This window comes from Thunnus thynnus, chromosome 4 (genome assembly GCF_963924715.1).
Source record: "Thunnus thynnus chromosome 4, fThuThy2.1, whole genome shotgun sequence".
In the NCBI taxonomy this organism is placed as follows: domain Eukaryota; kingdom Metazoa; phylum Chordata; class Actinopteri; order Scombriformes; family Scombridae; genus Thunnus; species Thunnus thynnus.
Window position 1 is genome coordinate 37,418,103 of NC_089520.1, and position 22,948 is coordinate 37,441,050.

The 22,948-nt window shown below is 40.7% G+C and overlaps 1 protein-coding gene across 7 annotated transcripts in view; it reads left to right on the plus strand.

The window, feature by feature from the left end:
• Positions 1–8,649: 8,649 nt before the first annotated feature.
• The window catches only part of plekha6 (pleckstrin homology domain containing, family A member 6), a 136,570-nt gene continuing 122,271 nt past the window's right edge, over positions 8,650–22,948 (plus strand). For 5 of the 7 annotated variants that reach the window (XM_067588527.1, XM_067588530.1, XM_067588529.1 and 2 more), the window contains exon 1: positions 8,650–8,796. The gene's annotated coding sequence lies outside the window, so the exon portion shown is untranslated. The remainder of the gene's footprint in view (positions 8,797–22,948) is intronic. The other 2 variants (XM_067588533.1, XM_067588528.1) reach the window with 1 other exon arrangement.

Sequence of the window (22,948 nt, forward strand, 5' to 3'; positions counted from 1 at the left end):
AGGTATTAAAAAACCACTACAGAAACTCATTAATTGAGAAATCTTCATTCATGCCCCATGGAGATAAACTTTGCAAATAGAAAGTCCAAAATGCTTCTTTCTTTTTCCTGAGAAAACTAACATTACCACCTCTTGGGCTGGACTTAATCACTTCTATGCCTGTGAAAAATAGAGATGAGATGTGATGTTGCTTTTCATTGAAATGTCTTGCAACAGGGCTGGTTACATCCTTACTCTCAATAGAGCTCCTGTGTTCAGTGATACGCTCTTTAAGAGAACAAGATGTCTCACCTATATATATTTTACCACATGGACACATATAGACAACATTTTTCTTTTTACAGGTAATAAAGTCCTTAATGTTAATTGTCTTTCCATTGGTAGGATGACTAAAAGACTTAAGGTTGCTGGTATATTGGCAATTTACGCAGGCTCCACACTTAAAGTTGCCTTGAAGAGGACACACCCTTCTGATTTGAAGGACCCCATGACCTATCCTGTAGTGCCACCCTCCAGCTGCCTAGCCTTCTCCTTTGGGGACACGGCCTCTGTGCTTAGTGTTGCTGTCCATTGGGGTCTTTTAGTACTTATTTATGTATTTCTTGGGACCATGTACAGTGTTAAACATAAATGCATTTGATGTACTGTACCAGAGTTAGCTTATAGCTAATTTTCATCTGTAGTTCCTTAGGCAGGTCACAATTAAAACATGTAACAGCACAATAACAAACAGTACAAAGCAAAAACATACAGGACACATAATACAAAATACAAGGCTACTGTTAACCTTTCCTGCTTCAGCGTTCAGACCGTGGTCGGGAAGCACAGGGGAGACTTTGTTTACTGTTCCAGGGCCGAAGTTGCCCCTAACTTCGGGGTTAACTCCCTCCACTTTATCAACAGGTAGCAAGCAAGAAACGGGAACTCAGCTTCAATCTTGAGGAGTTGCAGTGTTTATTCTCTGTCAGAACAGCTCAAACTGTACATACACTGTAGTATTACTGTCACAGCTAACTGCTAACTTAACTCTCTCTCACTACTCCGGTCGCCCCTAACACAGTCACACCCGCTCGCTCTCTCGCTCTCGCTCGACCACACACATGCGTCATGCGCACACCCTATGCACTAGGCTATTTCTTAAAGAGACTACGCCACTCGTATAACACTACACACAATAGCACATCACATACCCACACAATGTCAACTAGAAATTAATAATGTAAATGTGTCAAATTAAAAGCAAGATTATTTGCGTGAGATGAAATTTAGAGTCAGTGAATACAGAGCTGAGTAGTTTTTAGCAGATTTTTTAATTTGGTTTTGAACATACTGATGGAACTGCAGCTCTTCATATCATCAGATGGGGCATTCCACTGAGTTGTGGCTTTCACAGAGAAAGCTGAAGAAAGCTTGCCCAAATGCAGTGTGACAAAATGGTATGGTACAATCATGTATAGAGGATATTCTGGAAGATCTAATACAACTTACTGAGCGAGTGTACACAAAGTCACATAGTGGAGGAGGGGCCAAACCATTTAAACTTTGTAAACTAGGCACAAATTTGAGAATAATCTAAAATTCTCAAAGCTCAGTAAATTGTATTTCTTCAGTACCCTACAGTGACAGAAATGCATTGGCTTTTTGTCCAGAGTTTTTAGAGTTTGTTTGTATAAGAACTCAAGAGGTTTTATGGCTGTTTTTCCAGCCCTCCTGCCCCCAACATGTGATGCAATAAGACATATGGGAAAGAATCATAGCATGCTTAAATATCTTGGCTGCATCCAAAGAGAGACAGTTTTTAATATGTCTAAAATTTGCTAAGTTGTACTTTATGGTTTTAACTGTTTTTAACATGTTTCTTAAAGTTCAAATTTGGATTCAGTGTCAAACCATGATATTTAAAATCAGTGACTATGTCAATCCTTTCACCTTTGATGAGAATATCATTGTTAGGAGGTTGTACCATGGTTTTAGAGAAAAACAATCCCTTTGTCTTATTTACATTTAGACTCAGACATGATTGATCAAGCCAATGTGTGATCCTTTCTAATGCAATTGTTAGCTTAGCAGCAGCTAACTCAGCTGTTTTTGCATGTGTGTTCACAACAGTGTCATCTGCATACACTTGCAGTTCTACATCATGACACTGTTGAGGGAGATCATTAGTATATAGGCTCAATTATAGAGGACCTAACACTGACCCTTGTGGAACACACATTGTGCACTTTATGTTACTGGACAGTGCGTCACAAACTTTAACACATTGTATCCTATTAGATAAATATGACGACATCCACGCCAGTGCTCTAGATGAGAAGTTAAATTTAGAGAGTTTCGACATTAAAACATCATGATTGACTGTGTCGAATGCTGTACACAGATCTAAAAATACAGCACTAACTACTTCTCTTTTACCAAGACTTGATTTAATTTGCTCCATTTAAGTGCATGGTAGCAGTTTCGGTGGAATGATTTGCTCTTAAGTCCTTGGCTCCACAGTGTTAATTTGATAGAGGATAGGCTTTCATTCCATAAAAGAGTACACCTGGTCAGCACCAATGCTTCAGTGTTGGGTCTTAAATGGTGTTTCATTATTATTAAGGAGCTTAGTGTGTGAGAATCACCGTCCACGCCATTACTCCTTCACCCGCAACATACGGGCCTGCTGTGGGGACAATCCAGCATCAGCATCTGCTGCTGGTGTCTATCCACCTCAGACATTATTTTCTGCACACCACTGTTACTCAGTACAGTAACTTGGACACTTGTGGCTAGAACTGGTGATGTGACAATACTGTATATGACATGAACTGTGATTTTGCCATACCGTTGATACTGTGGCAGAAAAGCTTTTAAAGAAGACATATTCTGCACATTTCCACATCCATATTTTTATTCTGTGGCTCTACTGTAATATCTTTTCATGATTTACAGTTTAAAAAACTCTTTATTTATTTCTCTACCTTTACACAGCCCCTCAGTTCAGCCACTGTCTGAAACAGGCTGCTTTAGCTCCTGTCAATTTAAGCCCACGTGATGATGACCCCACTTTGTTCAGATCGGCTAGCTTCCAAAGCAGACTTCCGTTGACTCTGTAAACAAACTATAGTAGTAGGATTTCACTTATTCTCCTCGATCTTTACTCAAGATCGCAGCTTCTCAATTATATCCATACACGCTGGAGCCTGAATCAGATGTGGTGTGGGAGTGTGGGAGTGGACAATGCCAACACCCTCAGCAACAAAGATTACGGAACAGACAGCTGTTCATGGACATGTGGGATGAGCTGATGTTGTCTTGTCGTGAAAGCAAAAAATAACATTGCAAATGAAGCATCAGGTCAGGCTAGAACCTGGGCTTTGGCTTACAGGTAGCATATGTACATAAATGACAGAAAATCAAAAAAAGAGCAGAATGTCCCTCCTTTAATATCTCTGCAATATTCATTTACAGGACATACTTAATGTCAACAAGATCACATATGTTGCCTATTATACTGTTTAGTCAAATAGATTTGGTTTGCATTAATGAGCAGGTGTAGGAGATACATTAGCTTCTGTCAACTGTCTGTTTTGGAGAGCCCCAGAGGGATTTGTTGCTGCTTCCTAATTGGATATTAAAACAAATGTAACCTTGGTTCTTCAATCATACACTGCCTGAAGAATGATGTGCTGGCTGCGGTGTGCACCCACCATAATCTGTTCAATTCACAAACACAGACTTCATTCTTGCTGTCCAACTCAAGGTTTCATCAGGAGTACAGCTACGTCTGCATAAATGGGCCTGGACTTAACAAATAGCTAATCACAAAACAAATGTTTTGTAACCCTAACCAAACCTTAAAGTTGGTACTCTAAAAGTAGTATAAAGCCTTTTGTGCCTCCAGAGGGAGCTGTGTGAAATCTGATAAATTGCCTCAAGTGATGTCACTACAGTCAGTGTTGGTTGGGGCTGAAGACTAAATGCTTCCATGAGTTGTTTTGGGGAACCAACAACATACTTGGTTATTTAATTTGGTGTACTTGTTGTGTTAGAGATGTCGTGGGTCAGTAGAAGTGGGAATAACACTTTAAAACTTGTCGTGAGTGCAGTGCTACAGAAAGGTTAATGGATTTTTTTAATGGATTTTGGTTCCTGTGTACAAGTCAAAACGTGAAAAAAACAGTGAGGCACTAAAGAAAGCGTCAGGTCACCAAAATGATCAGGAATTACCCCTCTGGGGATATGAATATTCATTCATTCATTAATATTTAACAGCAGTCTGACCAGTGGTTGTCAAGAGATTTTATTTTGGTCTAAAACACTGGATAGACAGTTGACCTAACAACAAGCTCCACTACAAGAGAGCTGATAAAGAGCCACATTGTTTGAAAAATTTAAACAAAAGCAAAATGAAAAAACCAAAAAATAAATACTACACAATAAAACATCACATTCTAACATCCTCCTTGAATATCTTAAGCATATAGCATTGAACCCACAGTCTCATAGTACAAGCATGTCAACCATGGGTTTCTCCAGCGTGTGAGTGATTTCTGGTGACATATATTTAGAACGAATGGTTGTGCCCATGGAGCCATGCAGAAAGATGAGTGAGCAGCCAGTCTCACAGCAAATTATGATGGGAACACATTGATTATAGAGTGGATGTACAATCAGGAGCTATTTCAGGGACTGCACTGGCATCAACACACACTCACACAACACACACACACACACACATACAGAAGAAGATTACTATCATTATTTTGTGGCAATCAAAAGAAAACAAAAAAGCCCCAAAAATGTTGGTTGTTAACAGCATCTCTTAAATAAACTCATGCATGACTCAATTAGTGCTCCTTATTATGTTTCTATGGTAAGTGTGCATGTTTGTGTGTATTTTTATATGGGGTGCGCTTTAAACCTGCACTATTCAATCATTTTTATATGATTTTATATATATATTTTATATATATTTTATATATATATATGTGTGTGTTTGTGTAATGTAATGCTTATAGTAGAATTATCACCAAATCTGCAGCCCTTCTCACCTCTACTAAGTGTTTTAGCCTCTTACAGCTCATTGTTTTGGATTGACAATCTATGATGTTACTGTTTTGGTTCAAATTCACCGCTCTTGTTCAGCATCGTTTCTAGCAGCAGCAAGCAACAGTTTCATACTGACACACTACCTGTCCAGCCTCAAACCGCAGACAGCCACAGTTAGAGACTAGCTGGTGAACATAGTGAAGCATTTAACAGCTAAAGAGCCAGATATTTCCCTCAGGAGTTTTCCAACATTTTGATTTTTTTTAACTTGCAGCTCTAATGAGTTTGGTTCACACATAAATGCATGAGCCTGAAGACAATTTTTCATTTTCTACATTTTAAAAGTTTTAGAGACATGACCTAACTAACAATAACATAAAATACCATAACTCTTGAATACATTTTGATATCATCATTTAACTGAGATATGTGCACAAATAGTCTCTGGGTAATCCTGAGTTTGATGGCTTTTAGCCTGCAGGTTGCACTACAATGTGACAATAACTTAGCAGTCATTAGTCTGACTCACCTGAGATTTTGCAGAATTCATCCTAGTGTCGTCAATCAACCACAATTAATCTTTGTATTATTATCATCTTTATATATGCACATTTTTTGCTAATACTCCAAGAAAGGCTGCTGTTACCTTACCCTCACTGATGAACACTTAAATACCCTGAGCAGCAGCTTGCTCCCAACCCCAAGGGAACACATCATGGTTTTCCAGCAGAGTAATATGCCCACTTGAAGGTGCTGATTCTCATTCTGGCTAAAATATTTCTGAAAGTAACAAATTTAGTGGATTTTGCTGCCTTGGCAAACAGTATGTGCTCACTGAGTGCTTTCTAGTTGTTGTTTAAGTAAAAACATGGTATGGTCCTTTAATGCTTCCTTGCTGCAATGGAGCAGGGTGTGTGTCATCTGTGTCTGTTGCTGTGAGTTTCTCAAGGAGTCTGGATGAAATGATTAGACTGCAATGGTGTGTGTGTGTGTGTGTGTGTGGCGGGGGCTTGTGTGGACATGTGAGCGAGACAAAATGTGAGCAGGGTGGAGGATGAGTTGCAGCCCTCCGGTCATGTGCCATCCAGTCCTCTAAACCTCCTTCAAGCCACACATCCGTCCTTCCTCCACGTCCTCTATCTCTTCAGCCAGGAGCCCCTCCCTACACACCTGTGTTTTGCTAAGAAGCCCTGTGACTAATGCAGGTGTGTTTGATCCAGAGCTGGCCTGTGGCTAAACAGCTGGGGCCTTCAGCCAGTAGGGGGCCTCAAACAAACAATGTCTTAATCATTTGAGTTCATTTGAGATACTTCATTTTTATGTCATATTCTATTTGGGGGGACTGTAACATAGTTTAGGATTTCTGGATGCTATAAAATTTAGGTAGTGTACCTAGTTATATTTATCTTTTAAAAGTATTTCTGATGGTAAACAATTGGGAACGGGGTATTAAATCCTGGTTAAGGCCCTAACAAGACTTTTGACTGAAACACATCACCAAATATCAAAGTTCAAGGTTAATTTGTTGTCATTTGCATGCTTACACATGAAACGAAATTTGTACTCAGGTCCAGCAGCGTACAATACAATAAGTCTAAAAATAATCTATAACAATTAGTCCTATACTAAGAATAAATAACAATAATAAGCATATCTAATAAATACCATAGTGCAGTAGATTAAAAAAACTGAGCAGCATTTTAAAAACAGCAGCATTAAAAACAGAGCAGCATGTTAAGTTAAGATAACATGGCAGCATGACAGATAGCAGCACAGCAGGTAGAACGATGAAAGTGCGTTCCATGAGGCATGGAGTTCACCAGTCTAACAGCCTCTGGGTAGAAGCTGTGTTTGAGCCTAGTTGTTCTGGTCTTAATGCTCTGCAGCCTCTTGCCCAAGGGGAGGGGGTCAAACAGTCCATGGGCCGGCCTATATCTTTAAATTGTAAGGAAAACCTTATTTAGGTATATGTTTGTGTTGGATTACAGCATAAGCAAGATTTAGTAGCCAGTGAAGTAATTCATTTAGTTTGGGGACAATCTGTTTCATAAATCTGGTTTGAAAGGTATGTATGACTAGCTTGGTCCCTTGTCTGTGCTTTCCAAAACCGTTACGTAAAAATAAATACTTTGTAGGTTTACACACAAAAGTGACTTAATCAGGATTAGAAAAAGGTCATGGTTTGGGTTAAAATAAGTACTTTGTTAAAGTTAGACAAACGTGGTTTTCTCTAGAAATTTTAGAAATTTTCATTCTGACTTATGTGATTTGTGCTTTATGTATCAGCTCTGTGTTATTAAGTCAGAAATGTGTAACCTTGAATTAGTCTTATCAGGTGGCTCAGTGTTATGGAAAAGGTCATATTCTATGATTTCCTACTCTCAACAAATCTCAAACCAACAATGACTTAATAATTGTTTCCCCAAAATTATAAAAACATATAATTGAGCCACACTGGCAGTTGCACTTGGTGACATGGTCTTTCATTACCATGAACGCACAAAGTTTTATTTTGATTCCTACACACACCAGAAATACTCAATGGAGCACCAAATGTGGATTAATCTGCTGCTGAAAATAGTCCCCAATAAATCTCCCCCTTTTTTTTTTAGTGTTTGTTAAAAAACTGCCCAGCTAGAAAATTACGGAGCCCTTTTAAAAAATTAAACTATATATTTGTGAGCTGTTTTCATCCAGCATGGCTTTAGTTGGTTGCTTGGTCCTCACTGAAATATCTCAACAATTTATTGTGTGCAGATATTCTTGGTTCCCAGATGATGTATCCTAATGACTGGTGATCCCGGACTTTTCAGTGTTAGCATGTTGATGTTAATAGTATGCAGTTAACACAGCTTGCTGTACTTAGGCACAGTGGTGATTTGAGCTAAATGCCAACAGATTTATGGCTTCCTTATCCTGCAACCAACATATTGTTGGTTTAGTCTTTTCATGGTATTTGCTGATAATAATAAACATATTGAATAATTTCAACCTTTTCTGTTAGGGTCATGTTCAGTTTGTTACGTTCACTCACACCAGGGTATTTCATAGCAAGTCCCTCTTTTCTTCATAAAAACCCTCTCTGTCTGTCTCTTCATAACTTCACTATAATAATAATAAAAAAGAATCTGATGAATATGGACCATGTTTGAGTGATTTGTATTTTACAGCCTAAGGTTGTTTTAGATATGCTGGGATTACTGACCATGGTAAAAATTTGGAACAGAAGGTAGTTTTGCTTTTTCTCCACTCAACCCTTTCTACTTTCAACCTCAACTGTTTCAGAAAAGAAGAAGGTGAAAAAATAAAGAAAGACAGACATGGAGGTCTGAAGAAGAAAAGAAGAAAAAAAAGAATGAGTGGAAGTGACAAGAAAAGGCGACATGATGAAGGGATCAGTGGTTTGACTTATATACTGAATGAATGAGTGGAAGATGAGGCAGAGGGGAGTAAAGGGAGGGAAGCAGGGAGGGAGTTGGAGGTAGACAGCAGTGAGGAGGAGGAAGGGAGGGGGGTGATTGTTTCTGGAGCTTTGGAGGTTTCAAATTTCTCTTTTCTTTCGATTCTCCGCTCACATGCAAGATTGAAACTCTCCTCCTTTCTTTTCTCTCTCTTATTTTCTCCAGACCAGTGGGGTTTTCTGCAGACTGGCCCATTCCAGCCAAGCCCCAGCATGTTGTAGGCGGCTGCTACAGACAGCAGACTTGAGTGGAGATAGCAACAAAAAAGAGAAGAAAGTGAAGGAAGGGAAAACAGAGGAAGGTAAGCAATGCTGCACGTGTTCTTTACTTAGAACAGTGAAGGAGGAGAAAGAGGGGGCAGAAAATATGGAGGCATCTCTAGTTTCTTTTCGCTTTGCATTCAGTTTCTGTTAGGGGAGACATTTGTGTGTGTGTGTGTGTGTGTGTGTGTGTGTGTGTGTGTTTGTGTGTGTGTGTGTGTGTGGTCCAGGTATTCCTCATATTGTGAGGACATAAATCTGTTTACACAGTCATGTTGTGGGGACTCGCCTTCCTCATGGGGTTTTTAAAGTTAAGGTAAGTTTAGGTACTTGCCTGTGTGTGCTGTCAACACTCAGAAAATTCTCAACACTTTTTCATATAAACAACATAAATATTTTATGTCTGTGAAGATTCTCAGTCCTCCAGGTCATGGTTATCCAAGCCCTTGATTCAACCCTCCTTGGATAGATATCTTATATTTTCTTTGTTTACATTCACACAGTTGTGCATAGAGGAAATATTTTAGACTCCAGAGACAAACTGTATAACCTTTTACAAGATCTCAAACAGTTTGATGTTTCTGAGGTCACAATATTTGCAACCAGATTTCAGTGCAGTGGGTTTGGTGACAAAGCTCCTGCCCTCTTATTTGATTGATAACATAAAAACTACAGGGACTTCAAGTAACTATAGTGTTTAACTATGGAGTCCTGACAGATGATATTTTTTAATTTGTATTCAAAAATTATTATCTAAATAACTGATATATCTTTTATGCAGAGTATAACAATGTGTGATGATAAGATAGGTTATATCATCTTTAGGACCTCCATACTTGTGCATTCCTCCATTATTTTGTAATTTTCCAGCCTAATGTTGGAATATATTTATTTTTTCTAACATTTTCTTTTTAAGAATGTTCCTCGTTATGTATTGTGGTGGAAAATAAGTATCTGAAAGTAGTCTGGGTAAACCAACTCTTTAAAAAGGTACATGGACTTCATCCGACACATGTCTAGTTGGATCCCTGTTGTGTTAAGTTTCTGTATTTTATTACAATGAAAATGCTGTGTTGACTGTGTAGCTAGAATGATGAAGGTTGAAGGCTTCAGAGAACAGTTGGGAGCAGTATGTGGGACTAGGGCTGAGCTGTATATCCCTGGCAGCTGGCAGGCTACAGGTTGGCATCAGTTCTTTGGAGGTTTAGACTGATATATTGATTAGCTGTTGATATATTACAGATATGTCAGTATATATAATTAAGGTAATAAAACAGTGCTAGTTGTCATCTAGTGTTAGTTTAGTTTTAGTTTGTTTTACAAGATCTGTCAATCAATTTTAAAGTGATAGCAGCTTCAATCCCTGTAATTAGAACTCTGGTGGTGGGCAGGGCTGCACTTTGAGTTATATTTGGATCAAGGACTGTGCCTTACATGAAGAATTAACTATTTTGTCTATGTGGTCCATCTCTACTGTGACCACAAGCAGTTACCACTTCAGGAAAATGTCAGGAACATCACAGGTGCCTCTAGAAAGCTAGTGAAACAAAGAAAACAAAGATAATGGATTTTTTTATTTTTTTTATTTTAAGATCCCTTACCAGCTTCCCAGCCACAATCACTGACTGTTGAGTTCAATAGAAGCCAGAAGCGCTGCAGCCAGAACCAGCAGAACTGGCAGTGACTAGAGACACTAGAAACAGAGACCAGAGCAAATGAGAACCACTGGCCTAGTGAAGCAGAAAGTAAGAGTGTAGTGGTTGGGCTGGTGGATGGGTGTATGGCACATCTGGCTTTATAGCGGGAGATAGAAGTTCAGATCCTGTCACAATACAATAGTGGATGTTTGCTTTTTAAAACTGCAGCCACAATCTTTATTCAGAATCATCCAGGATCAATGTTCTGTCTGCTGATTGGGCTGCTTATACTACTACATAACATTCAAATGAGCCTTTTCTGATCTGCAATCTCTGTGGTTAGGTAAAAGTTTAGGCAACTAAAACTACAAGGAAAACATTTTGTATGAATATATTCAAATGTGTGAATGTGTAAAAACGTTTTGATCAAATGAATTCAAATGGTTGAATGTGTAAAAAATATCTGAACAAAAAGATCCAATTTTTGATCTGTAAGAAGATCTGTAGCTGTGCATGACATTTTGTAAACAAATGAAAAAGATTTGCACAAATAATTTCCAATGTATGAGTGCATAAAGATTTGCACAAAGATTTGCAGTTACAAAAAAGGTTTTCTGTTACACATCAGGTTTGCAGTTCCACATCTATCTGTTTGTGGATGAAAAAAGTTCACACAGAACTCAATTATATGTGTGAATCCCAAGTTTGTGGCTAGGAATAAAATCTATGAGTAAAAATCAAACCTACAAGTACAAATACTTTTGTCCCACATTTCACGCTTCCTCCTGAATAACTAATGGGGATGCTGCTGAAAGTGCTGAAAGCACCCCCCAACTGAACAGACTTAGCCTCTGAATTTAACAACGCTCTTGAACGGTTTAGATATTATAAGCCCTGAAAGTTGTAGTGCCACATCACACCTTACAATGTAAACCAATGGGGAGGCAATCTCTGGGCATGGGCTTTGTGTCAAACAAATGCTTCTGATGTGTAAACTATAAGTCTGACCACTTTAAAACCTGTATCAATGGATTCGGGACAAAATTTCGTACAAAAAATGTGATTTTTAATGTAAGATTTGGTCAAAGTCCTGGGATTTAGGAGGATATTTCACAAGAAGAGTATTAAAATCCTCCTCTCCAACTGAGAGAGAGAAGGAGGGAAGAAAGGGGGGGGTGGGTAAAGTCAGACCTGTCAGACCGGGTCTGACTTTATGTTGTCTTTAGGGGTGCTCGATTATGGCGAAAATCATAATCACGATTATTTTTGTTCAATATTGAGATCACGATTATTTAACATGATTACATTTTTGCCAATTGCCAATGTTGATATAAGCACATATTTTTTCCCACTTGGCTGAGGAGACTATTACACATGTAATCATATATTGTACTAATGATCAAGAAAGACTATAGCCTATATGAGGGAAGAACTCGGGAAGACTGGAGTTCCGGAGCTCAGCATTAAAACTTTAATGGACCTTCCAAGAGGGTGGAGCGGCAGTTTTTTTTTTTAGTTTATTAGACAGACAGGATTAATGTGTAGGATTTAATCATTGGTTAGTAGTCCGAAGTAGAGGTTGGCAGTAATGCACCTAATTTGCTGGTTGCCAACCGCTGTTATGAACCAAAAAGAGGAGAATAAAAGATTTTTCCAAACAGAGTGGTACATCCTGTCAGCCGAGGGATTTCCTATCTGTGCAGCTGAACACAGCAGCTCCTCTACAGACTGTTTCACCAGGATGGTACCGGTGTTTCTTCCACAGGTTTCACTTCACTCAGCTGGCCGACAGACTCACCAAATTTGGCACGCACATCAGGTCTGGTGAAAAACCAACCAGAATGCAATATTGACATCGAGTTGGTCCAATGATAGTTTCCAGACCTGAAGGACTCTTTATACATCCATGGAAGGACTATTAAGGACTGTTGTTAAGCTAATGGGAGAAAAGATCTGGACTGTGCAGCGCAGCAGTAGCAGGACACCGCCAGGGAGGCTGGAGAGAGAAGCAACCAGAGAAATAACCAGAAGAGTTAGCTTGTTTGTCATTGTTGCTAATGATATCAGACTGGTTAAGCAGCAGCCATAAAGTTCTGTTAACTAACAAACAAGAAGACCAACGGCCACAAATGGATGTTATGACATGAATATTTCATCTCCATGATAGAAGAACAAGGCGTCAGATAACGTGTGTCAGATACAGCTTCTCTCTCTCTGTCTCTTTGGTTGCTAATTTCATCTCTGATGGTTAAATGTCTCTCTGTGTGACTGTTGTGTGAATTTATCTCCTTAACAAGAATGCAGCAGATATATATATATAATGTGCTGTGGGTAGTTTGCTAGTTGAAGTTACAGTGAGATATCTGAGCTCACTCATTCATGTGGAATTGATCCTGTTTTTAATTGAAAGGTCACTTGTTGATTTTGTGTGATTAGTGTGCTGGAGGTCTGGCTGCTTGCTTCTGACAGTTTCTTTAGTTCGTTTTTAAGCTGAGCCGTATATTGAGTAATAAGCTTAAAGTAACTAGAATAACAAGTGTTAACTAGGGGTGTTACAGATTGTAGTTGATCCGTGATCCGTACGGATCCCCCATGGTTCGGCAGGCATATGAACTGTGGATTAATTGCAAAATTTAGTGTCTCAAAGGAGTGGACAAAGGAAGTGATGTTTGTCTCTCCTTCTTGCACTGTCTGAAAACAGCCTGGGTCTGAAGACATCTACATGCCCGTGACAGAAGCCCTTCGTTTGCACTGCAGCCTGATGTGTGCAGAGGCGCGAGGGCCTGTTCATCACTGCTTGCAGCTTTAATTTAAAGCTGCCTCAGTCTACCTCCCATTGCTGCTTCCTCTGCAAGTTGCTTACAACACGCCTCCACCCAAGCTCCTCCTTACATGCTGTGTCTAACTTAAACAATGTCATTTCTGTTGTCATTGTTGCCCGTTCTGTTCTGTAGCTGGAGTCTTTGCTGCTCTCACTGCCTTAGGCTTTCCATGTAAGCACATGGACAGGCATGGAGCTTCCAGAACAGAGCCATACCGCCAAATATAACTACTGCAAATGGCAGTAAAGTTTTTCTTTTGACTAAAGTGGTCCTGGCTGAAATACACATGCATTATTATATACAACTTTCAGTACAGGACTAATAGAGTGGAAACTCTATGTCAAAATATGAAATTGACTTTTAAGAGAATGTACCTCGGTTTACAGTTTGCTTTTGTTTTTTGTTTTGTTTGTTTTTTGTTGTTTTCATGAACTGTTCTTTCACTCACACAAGTGAGTCAATCCCATAGAGGAATTATTATTCCTCATGGAGGTGCGCCTTGCGGGTGGCAGCCTGGCAGCCTGTTGCAGCAGCGCTTGGTGTCTAACTCTTATTCATTTCTTTATTCTAACCCAGCTTTCTTTGTTATTTCGTTATTCTAACCCAGCTGTTAGCTAGTGTTTAGTTGTCCTAAACAAACTGGACTCACCAGACAATGCTCACTTACACAAGGGAAGAGCTCCTGGAGTATCGAGTCCATATGGGAGCCCCACCGCCAGACATCCTAGCAGAGCTAAGGAGTCGTCAAAGTGAGAAGAGAGCCGGTGTGAAGAAAAGGGAGAGATGGCAAAGGAACAGGTAGAGATTTAAACCTTGCCTTCCATCGATTGTCATGGGAAACATGAGATTGCTGGCCAAAAAGTTGGATGAGCTCACAGCACTGACGAACAGTCAGCATGAAGACAGTGGAGTGCAGCTTGTTGTGTTACACAGAGACATGGCTGAATGTGAACATACCGGACTGCTTGGTGGAAATAGCCGGCTTCATACTGGTGCAGACGGACAGGGGGACACAAAGCAGTAAGAGGAAAGGAGGAGGCTTGTCGTCTTTGTTAACTCCAAATGGTGTAACACCAGACACGTAACGATGGGGAAGAGCATCTGTACTCTGCTGTTGACTATGGGACTGAGACCATGTTACCTGTCCCGTACTCACGTTGTAGTGGTAGTTGTTTACATTCCACCGAGTGCGGTGGCAGTGCACACTGGTGACGTCATCCACTCCACCATTGCGGAATTACAGACAAAACATCCCAAGGCATTTATTGCAATAAACAGGGACTTCAACCATGAATCCCTCTCAAAAACAATGACAAACTTCACACAATATGTGAACTATAAGACAAGGGGGAACAAAACCTTCAACCTGCTGTATGCTAATGAAAAGGAGGCATACAGCTCCACTGTCCTTCCTCCCCTCGGCAGATCAGACCACAATCTGATACACCTTGTACCAACATACAAGCCTGTGGCATGTCAGCAGTCTGCCACCACCAGGACAGTCAAAGTGTGGTCTAGAGAAGCTGAGGAGGCCCTGCAGGACTGCTTCCAGTCTACAGACTGGGACCTGTTCCTGGGGGACCACAAAGAGGACACTGAGGGTCTATCCCACTGTGTTACTATCTACAGTTCTACAAGGACAGTGTTGTTCCAACAAAAAAGATCCACTGTTTTCCAAACAACAAGCCATGGATTAATAAGGATATTAAAACTCTCCTTAACAGGAGGAAGAGGGCATTCATGGCAGGAGACAGGGAGAAGGTGAGGTCAATCCAGAAGGAGTTGAGGAGGGAGCTGAGAAGGGCTAAGAACAGCTACAAAGCCAGGCTGGAGAGCAAGCTCCAGCTGAACAACACCAAGGAGGTGCGGAGGGGGGTGAAGGGAATCACTGGACTTAATTCATCAGGTCCAGCTGTGGAAGGGGGCCATGAACTCAACAATGAGCTAAACCTGTACTTTAACAGGTTTGACTCAACCCCCACCATCAGGACCTCAGCAGGACATGTCTCCACTAACATCCCAATCCACAAACCCTCTGCCCCTATCCATACCTCAGTTGCTGTCCTTCCTTTTTCTTCTCCATGCCCCACCACAGCTGCTGCGGAGGACAGTGCAGGAGGCAGTACAGCCCCCTCCCACTTCAACACCCCTCCCAACAGAGATGACCTCACTACTAACACATATTAGGACATTTAGACGACCCCTTTCCCCTCCCCCAGGCCACCCATTACATTTAGCAAGGTGAGACAAGAGCTATCCAGGCTCTGTTTCAACAAGGCAATGGGCCCAGACAACATCAACCCCAGGCTGCTTAAGGCATGTGCAGGACAGCTTGCAGAGGTGTGCCAGCACCTTTTCAGCCTCTCGTTGAGACTGAGGAGGACGCTCCAGCTGTGGAAGATCTCCTGCATCGTCCTGGTGCCATAGAAGAAACATCCCAGGACTCACAATGACTACAGGCCAGTGGCACTGACCTCGTATGTCATGGGGGTATTCGAGAGACTGGTTCTGCAGCAGCTGAGGCCCCTGGTGAGCAGCTCCCTGTACCCTCTGCAGTTCACATACGTGGGTAAAGTTGGCGTGGATGATGCCATCATCTACCTGCTGCAGCCATTAGACTGTACAACAATACCTGAAACAAAACTATCCCCTTCCGCCCCACCCCTTTCATGGATCCTGCCCACTCACCCGGTCACTCTGTAGAGAGCAATTACAGCTCTTATTGTGTTGTACATTTTTTATTACTATATTTATTTATTTATTCATATTACAGATGGTTACTTTTATCTGCTGTCTATCTTTACTGCTGTGACACCATGAATTTCCCCCCTTGGGGGATCAATAAAGTGTTATCTTATCATATCTTATTTGAATAGAGACAATGGCTAATGGCATCTGCCGGCTTTACATGTGTCTCTGACAATAAGCTAGCTTGGGGACAGAGCTGAGCTATGCTACTGAGTTATCTACTCACCAAATGTGTGTGTGAGTATGTGTAGGATTTGGTATTTGCATGGTTAGTAAGAGGAGAGAGAGGGGTGAAAGCACCAAAAGCATAGAGACATGCTAGCAGCCGTGGGAAGACGCAATAATTGCTTTTTAATCACTCAGAGACTTGGTGAATGGACTGCAAGGTTGCTGGCCTTTTAACAGATAAAATGTAATTCACTGGCTTTGCACACAGTGGAAAACTAACACAAAGCAGCCCAATGAAGCTGGGCAAAACACAAATCAGCTTAGCATCATAAACACAACCAAAACAAGCAGCAATATTTCCACGTTATTAATAGCAGCATGGTCCATTAACTTCACAACAACAGAAATAAAGCTTAAAATAACACACACTTTAGTAACCATCTCTGCCCAGACTTAAGCCTCTTACTTGTATTGCTTAAGGAAGTGAGTAGGATGTGTTTCAGTCCGCCTTTCAGGTCTGGCTCAGTTCCTCGGGCTTGGATCGTAACAGGGCCGTCTTCTTGCTCTGTCAGTGGGTTTCACAGCAGCTGATCCTTGGTGGAGTTGTGGAGGAAACAGTGGAGTCCACTCAGTCAAAGAAAAGTGGGGTTATCCTCCTCCTTCACTTCTACAGGAAAGGGTGAGAGCGCTGGCTTGCTTGATCCTGTAATGTGGTCAGTTGGACACAGAGCAAATCTCTACTCGTCCAGTGAGGTGGAGATTGTGGGGCCTAGTTAGAGTTAACATACGTACGGGGGTACTTCCTTATTTCCTGGAAGTGCAGTTTTGAGAGCGTCTCAGGTGTTTATACTCTTGGTGACATCACAGCCAGAGTGGGTTCCGGCAGGTCTTGTCCAATGGGAGCCAAGAGTTTGACTCTGCTGGATTTCGCACCTGCGTGTGGGAACTGAAGTCCATTTTGGACTCCTTTTGTTCGACTTGGTGCCGTTTCTTTGTTATCAGTCAGTCAGGTTTTATGACTGTGTGTAGGCCTGCTTTTGTCTCATACTTGGGGCATATGAGGCCCAACGTGTGTGTGTCTGTGTCTGCATTTCATACATCATATAGCTGCAGAGGTGGGGAGAGACATTTCTAACAGGAGAAAGAGAGAAAGACAGTACAGTGAGAGTGAGTTAGTGTGTGAATGCCAGCAGCTGCTCTGTGGGGAATGTAATCCATATGTGTGGTCAGTGAGAGCTGCCCCAGAGGAAAAAGAACAGATCCTTCCTGCAAAGACACAATTGTTTCTACCTCTCCCTCTTGCTTAAAATCCTCTCATTCTGGCCTCATGAACCCTGGCAACCAGTCAACTGTCTGTAGAAGAGGGAGAGAGGACTGTGTAGTGGCAGAGCAGTGGGAAGGCGAGAGTTAAACATGAAAGTGATGAGGGCAGGGGGATTTCAGATGGAGGGGAGAGAGGAGGGGGTGAGTGTAGGAGCTGCAGGGAGAGAAGAAATTTGGAGGGAAAAGGAGAGAGGGGAGGGAACAGAGGTAGGTCTGTTTGTGTGTTTCTGCTGTATCACACTCCTACTGTACAGACACATGTGCGTGACACAGATGTGCTGTCAGACTTGTACACTGCAGAGTTGTGTGTTGGTGTGAGAACAGCGTGTGTGTGTTTGTATGTTAGTCACAGAAGCTCAGTCCAGTACTCACTCTAAGGTGGATAAGAATTAGCTTGTCCATGGTGAACAGCACAGGAATCTAATAAAAATAATCTAGTTTGAAGAGACTCGTCCAGTGGCTTGCTGTCTACCTCCTTCCATAAAACTGAAAGGCACAGAAAAATAATGTCATCCTGCCAGTAACTGCTGATGGAGGTCAGATCAGAAAACTAAAATATTAGATCTGGCCAAAGTGTTGCCTGGAGCTCCACATTTTTAATTGCAATACATTTAGACTTGTGGCTGTGATGAACATGTTGTGATAGAGATTGTTTTGGTTAAACAAAAGAGTGATATCTAAAAAAATCCTAATTTACTTGTAGATCATCACCAAGATCACATTTAAGTCAAAATATGATGATTAAACAGGCAATTATTGAGGTTGTCAGCAGTTATTTTTGCATTAAAAACAGTATGATCTAACAGATGTAAACTTTAAAAACATGCTAAATCCTAGAATATTTGAAGTGCCATTTTATATATGGCACTAAGGTGATATTTAACTGCAGATGGTTATTGTGACACCAAGTAAAATTGTGCGCTATTACGCACAGAAAACATGGTGATTACTGGATCATCACTGTGTCCAGAAAAGTGTATTTAACTTAAAAAGAGTCATCATCTGCTCTCGGCAACATATTTGAGCTGTTGGGTTCATGTTTGAAACTTTGCATGTCCCAGACAACAACAAGGATTCAAACTGTCAGTGAAAGCCTGTGCATGTTTAAAGGGGATGAAAGAAGTGGATGTGAAGCCGCCTTATAATATATGATGATGTGTTCTTTCTGCTACCTCTTTTATCCAAGTGTGCCACAGGTGTGCCTGGCTCTTTTGGCCACCAAGTTACCAAAAGTGTATTTGGAACTCCTCTGAGTGAGGTCACACTTGACTGTGAGTCGCAATGCTGAGCTCATGAAAATAGAGCCCTGAGTGACAGTTGAAATCCTCTGTACAGCTGAGTACAGCTGTCCCTCACAATTGAGCAAGCTTTTCAGAGCCAACTTCCATTTTACGCACAGGGTGAATATTATATGATATAGTATATTTAAGTATATTGTGCAAGCATTTGATAGTCTCGTAAATGGAGAAGAGGGACAAGATATGTCCTGATATCACTCCCATGGATTTACTGGTGTGTGTCAGGTGTGATCAGAACCAGAGGGAGACCAATGCGAAATTTAGTATTAAGTTTCTATTTTTCTGGACAGTAAGTATACTTTGGGAGTGCACAGCTGATGTTGTTTATGGGTTTTTTCTCATTTTTCCCTGTCAAAGGTTTTTTGTTGAGTTATACCTTATCTAAATTGAGAGTCTAAGGATAGAGGGCTCAGAGGTGATGCAGTGCGTTGGCGTAACGATAGAAATGTGATGTTGATGATGTGACAATAACTTCGTTTCTCTTTATTTCCTATTATATGTCATTATGTGTCACATACAGTGGTGGCTGGTGACTCAACAAATTGGGGAGGACAGGAGGAAAACCAATATAGAATCTTACAACAAAGCGCATCATACTATATCATTGTTCCTCACCCGACAAAATCGTAGGGGTGGGGGGGCAATTTTATATGCCAATAAAACAATTTGCTTTCAAAAGCAAAAACCCCTGAGTGATGAAAAGGCTGCTTCTTTAAAAACATTTAGCATGTACATATTGTTTCTAAACAAACAAGTGCTCATTTTAGCTGTGGAGTGGTACAATGTGTCATTTTACCAACAAAGTTCAATTCACTCACATGATTTACATGTTTCCTATGTATTTTCTTAGTATACATAAATATATAAAGTACCACAAAGCTTATAATCTGATACAGGTACAGATCAGTGCTGAACACTAGAAAGACTGAACACTAAAAATATTCACAGGTCTAAAAGTGTACATATCAGAAAATATTAATGCATGTATCAAATACATGACTTACACACTCTTATCTATATGCACGGCATACAAAATATATTCTACAAAGCTGACATGTTAACACTTGTTATTCTAGTTACTTTAAGTTTATTACTCAATAGGGGTGTGCCCAAATACAAATACGTTATTCAGCAAAGCACAAATAGTGTTTGTTTTTTTTATGAATATTTGTTTCATAAAAATATTTTTAAAATGATTTGTTGAGAACCAAATCAAATACCAGTGCTCAGGTTAGTTACATTGCTATCTCAGTCTCTGTCCTCTGCTCCACTGTTAGGTCTATCAGCAGGTCTCAATGAGAGGAGTCACATCCCCTTGCTACATGATGCACATGTCCTAATTAGGACATCACTCCCAGAGTTGAGGGTGTTGTCCGCAGATAAAGCTGAGCTGCTGACACACGCAAAGTGCTCCAAAGGGACTCTCCATAGCCTGTTGTTCCCCTTCTCCTTTCAACCCTCTAAAACAACTTGAAACTAATACTGTAACAAAGAATTAACAAATAAATGACACAACCAAACACAAATCGAGAGAGAAAGGAGTGAAAGTTGAAGGAAAAGGAAATTCTAAATCTGAAGTCACTCAGATTCAGAATTTCATGAGGAAATAAAAACATTTGTGTGCTCTCCAGTTAGCATAACATATCACCATCATTCCATTAGTCTTGTCTTGTGTGTACACTTCACACTCACTTGGGTTTAATATGGTTTGATTATGATCTTGATGATCTTGCACTGAGATATGTGGATAAACTTTGGGTTTTGACACAACCAAGGTTCGACAATAATAGTGGCCCGATGACCTAGGGCCAGTCAATTAAGCAACTCACTGGCCTAATCAGGCCAGTGGAAAAAAAATTGAGATCGCAAAGAAAGAAAAATGTATTATAAACTCTGGACCCTCTCACAGTGCCCAAGCCAAATGAACAGAAAAAAACGCGTTTTGGTGCCATTTATGGTCACACTAGCTTGTGTCCTGTCCTCCTGACCAAGGGTGGGGCTCAGCCCCTCCTCCACCTGTGTTGTTTTTGTTTAATAAATATTGTATTGATAATGGTCCAAAATGGTGTGAAAATGTTATAGTATAGTTTTTAGTCAAATGACATCAAATTTTCTTGAGGGAGGACCCCCAACCCTCCTGGCCTGCTGTATATCAGCATTGAGGGGCCAGAGGTTGCTGAGTTCAAGCCGGATAGGGTTGTTTAGAGATGGCTGTCAAAGGGGGTGAGAGCACACCATGTTTGAGGTCCTGTTTTTGTGTGTGTGTGTGTGTGTGTGTGTGTGTGTGTGTGTGTGTGTGTTTTGTTGTTGTTGCATCTGTTTTGTTTTGTTTTTTGTTTTAAGGCCTCCGACGTTTGTTCTGTTGTTTCCAGGATCCCTTTTAATAAAAAGATTGATTATGGAAAGTAGTAGTCTTAGTTTTTATGTGATAATGCCGATAATTTCAACTTTTGGAAGTGGCACCAGTAAAAATTGTCTTGGGGCCAGTAGGTTACAGACCTGCAAATTTTTTTTATTGTTGAACCCTGACAACCTTTTGTTACATTTTAGATTCCTTAAGCATATTTTACAGGATAATAGCCTGTTTTGCTGGGGGAAAAAACTGACAATACGGTCTAACAGTTCATAAAAACTGATTGCTTTACAAATGTCCTCTTCATTGTTGTAATTGTCAGATTTCCGGCTGACTCAATGCACTGTGCCAAAGGTGTTTGCTGCCCTCTGCAAGAGGGGAGGATGCAAAATGGATCTTTTAATAAATCATGAAGTGCATTTTGAAAACACTAAATAATCTATTTCAATATCTTTGGCATTCACTGCACAAACCTCAAAAGCACTCTACCATTTCATCAGAGCTCTGCTGAATAAGAAACAGCTACTGCTGGTCAGTCAGGGCAGTTCAATGAGCCAACAACAATAACAACAATGCTCAGAGGGCACATGTGAACTGGTCCCTGCTGAAATGCACACACAGAAACCTGTACATGTGTGTAAGCAAGCACGCTGTTCTGACTGCTTGTCACTGCTTTATCGCTGCTGCACTGAGTTTAGGGTTATGGCTTCAACACCAAAGCCTGACCTACACACACACACAGTATGTCTTTGTTTTTAGACAGAGTGAGGGGAGAGGCAGAAGCAAAGAAAACAGAGAACTGCACAGGAGTATGTGTCGAGTCTCAGTGGAACACTCCTCTGTAGAGTTTATGAGATTTTATTGGAAGTGACTGTTCTCTCTCAAAGGAGGAAGTAGCATGGCGCTGTTATGGTGCCATCTGACTTTGACATCAGAGACCATGATTTGTGTCCTATCTTCTGCCAATAGTCAGCTTTGGTTTCTTTTAACTATGACCACAATCTTTCCCTATCCTTAACAAAGTAGTTTTAGTTGCATAAATGCTAATTTAAATTATTTTTGTAAGAGTCACATAAGTCATCTTTGAAGGTGCTGAGAAACAACCCATTAATTATATATAGAAATGGCAACCAAATCATGCAGGAATAAGTCAGAATTTTATCAGATGTTATAAGCAAGGCAACATTAAACTGTCACATTTTTAGGTTTTTTAGAAGATTGGATTGACAATGATTACATAGAAAACCCTGAAATTAAAAATGATTAAGCTGAGGACAGGGACAGTTAGGACTGCTGTATGCCTGCTCTGTCCACCAGGGGACAGTATGGCTCAGGCCTCTTGTCACTTTTAAAAAATGGAAAGCAGGTTGCTGTTGCCAACTGGGCCAGACGTCTGCTGCCAGTGTTTTGTGCTCTGCTGCTGTGAATTTATGAAATCAGGCCAGCAGGTGATTTATGAGAGGCATCTGTTGTAGTTGCCAGGACTGGAGAATATTCAGATAATAGCATCAGAGCAGCACTCGCACAACCTGAACTGTGTGTCATGTGGCTGGAAGGTGTGAGGCTGATGCGTGTTGTATGAGACTCCTGCAGTGATCCTCATACTGACTTTACAGTATTTTGTCTGTGGCTGGAGCTGCTGTGGTAGAACAATAGATATTGACCTTCAGTTGTTCCTTTAACCTGTGTCCAATGTGATTAATTTATTTAATTATCATCTGGTCTATTCTAATAGTATTCTGATTAAGCAGTGGCACAGTCAGTCCATATGTAAAGGCAACCAATACAAACTGATTATCTGATCATCAAAGTCATGTCTGAAGCAGCTCTGGGCTCGTATTTAG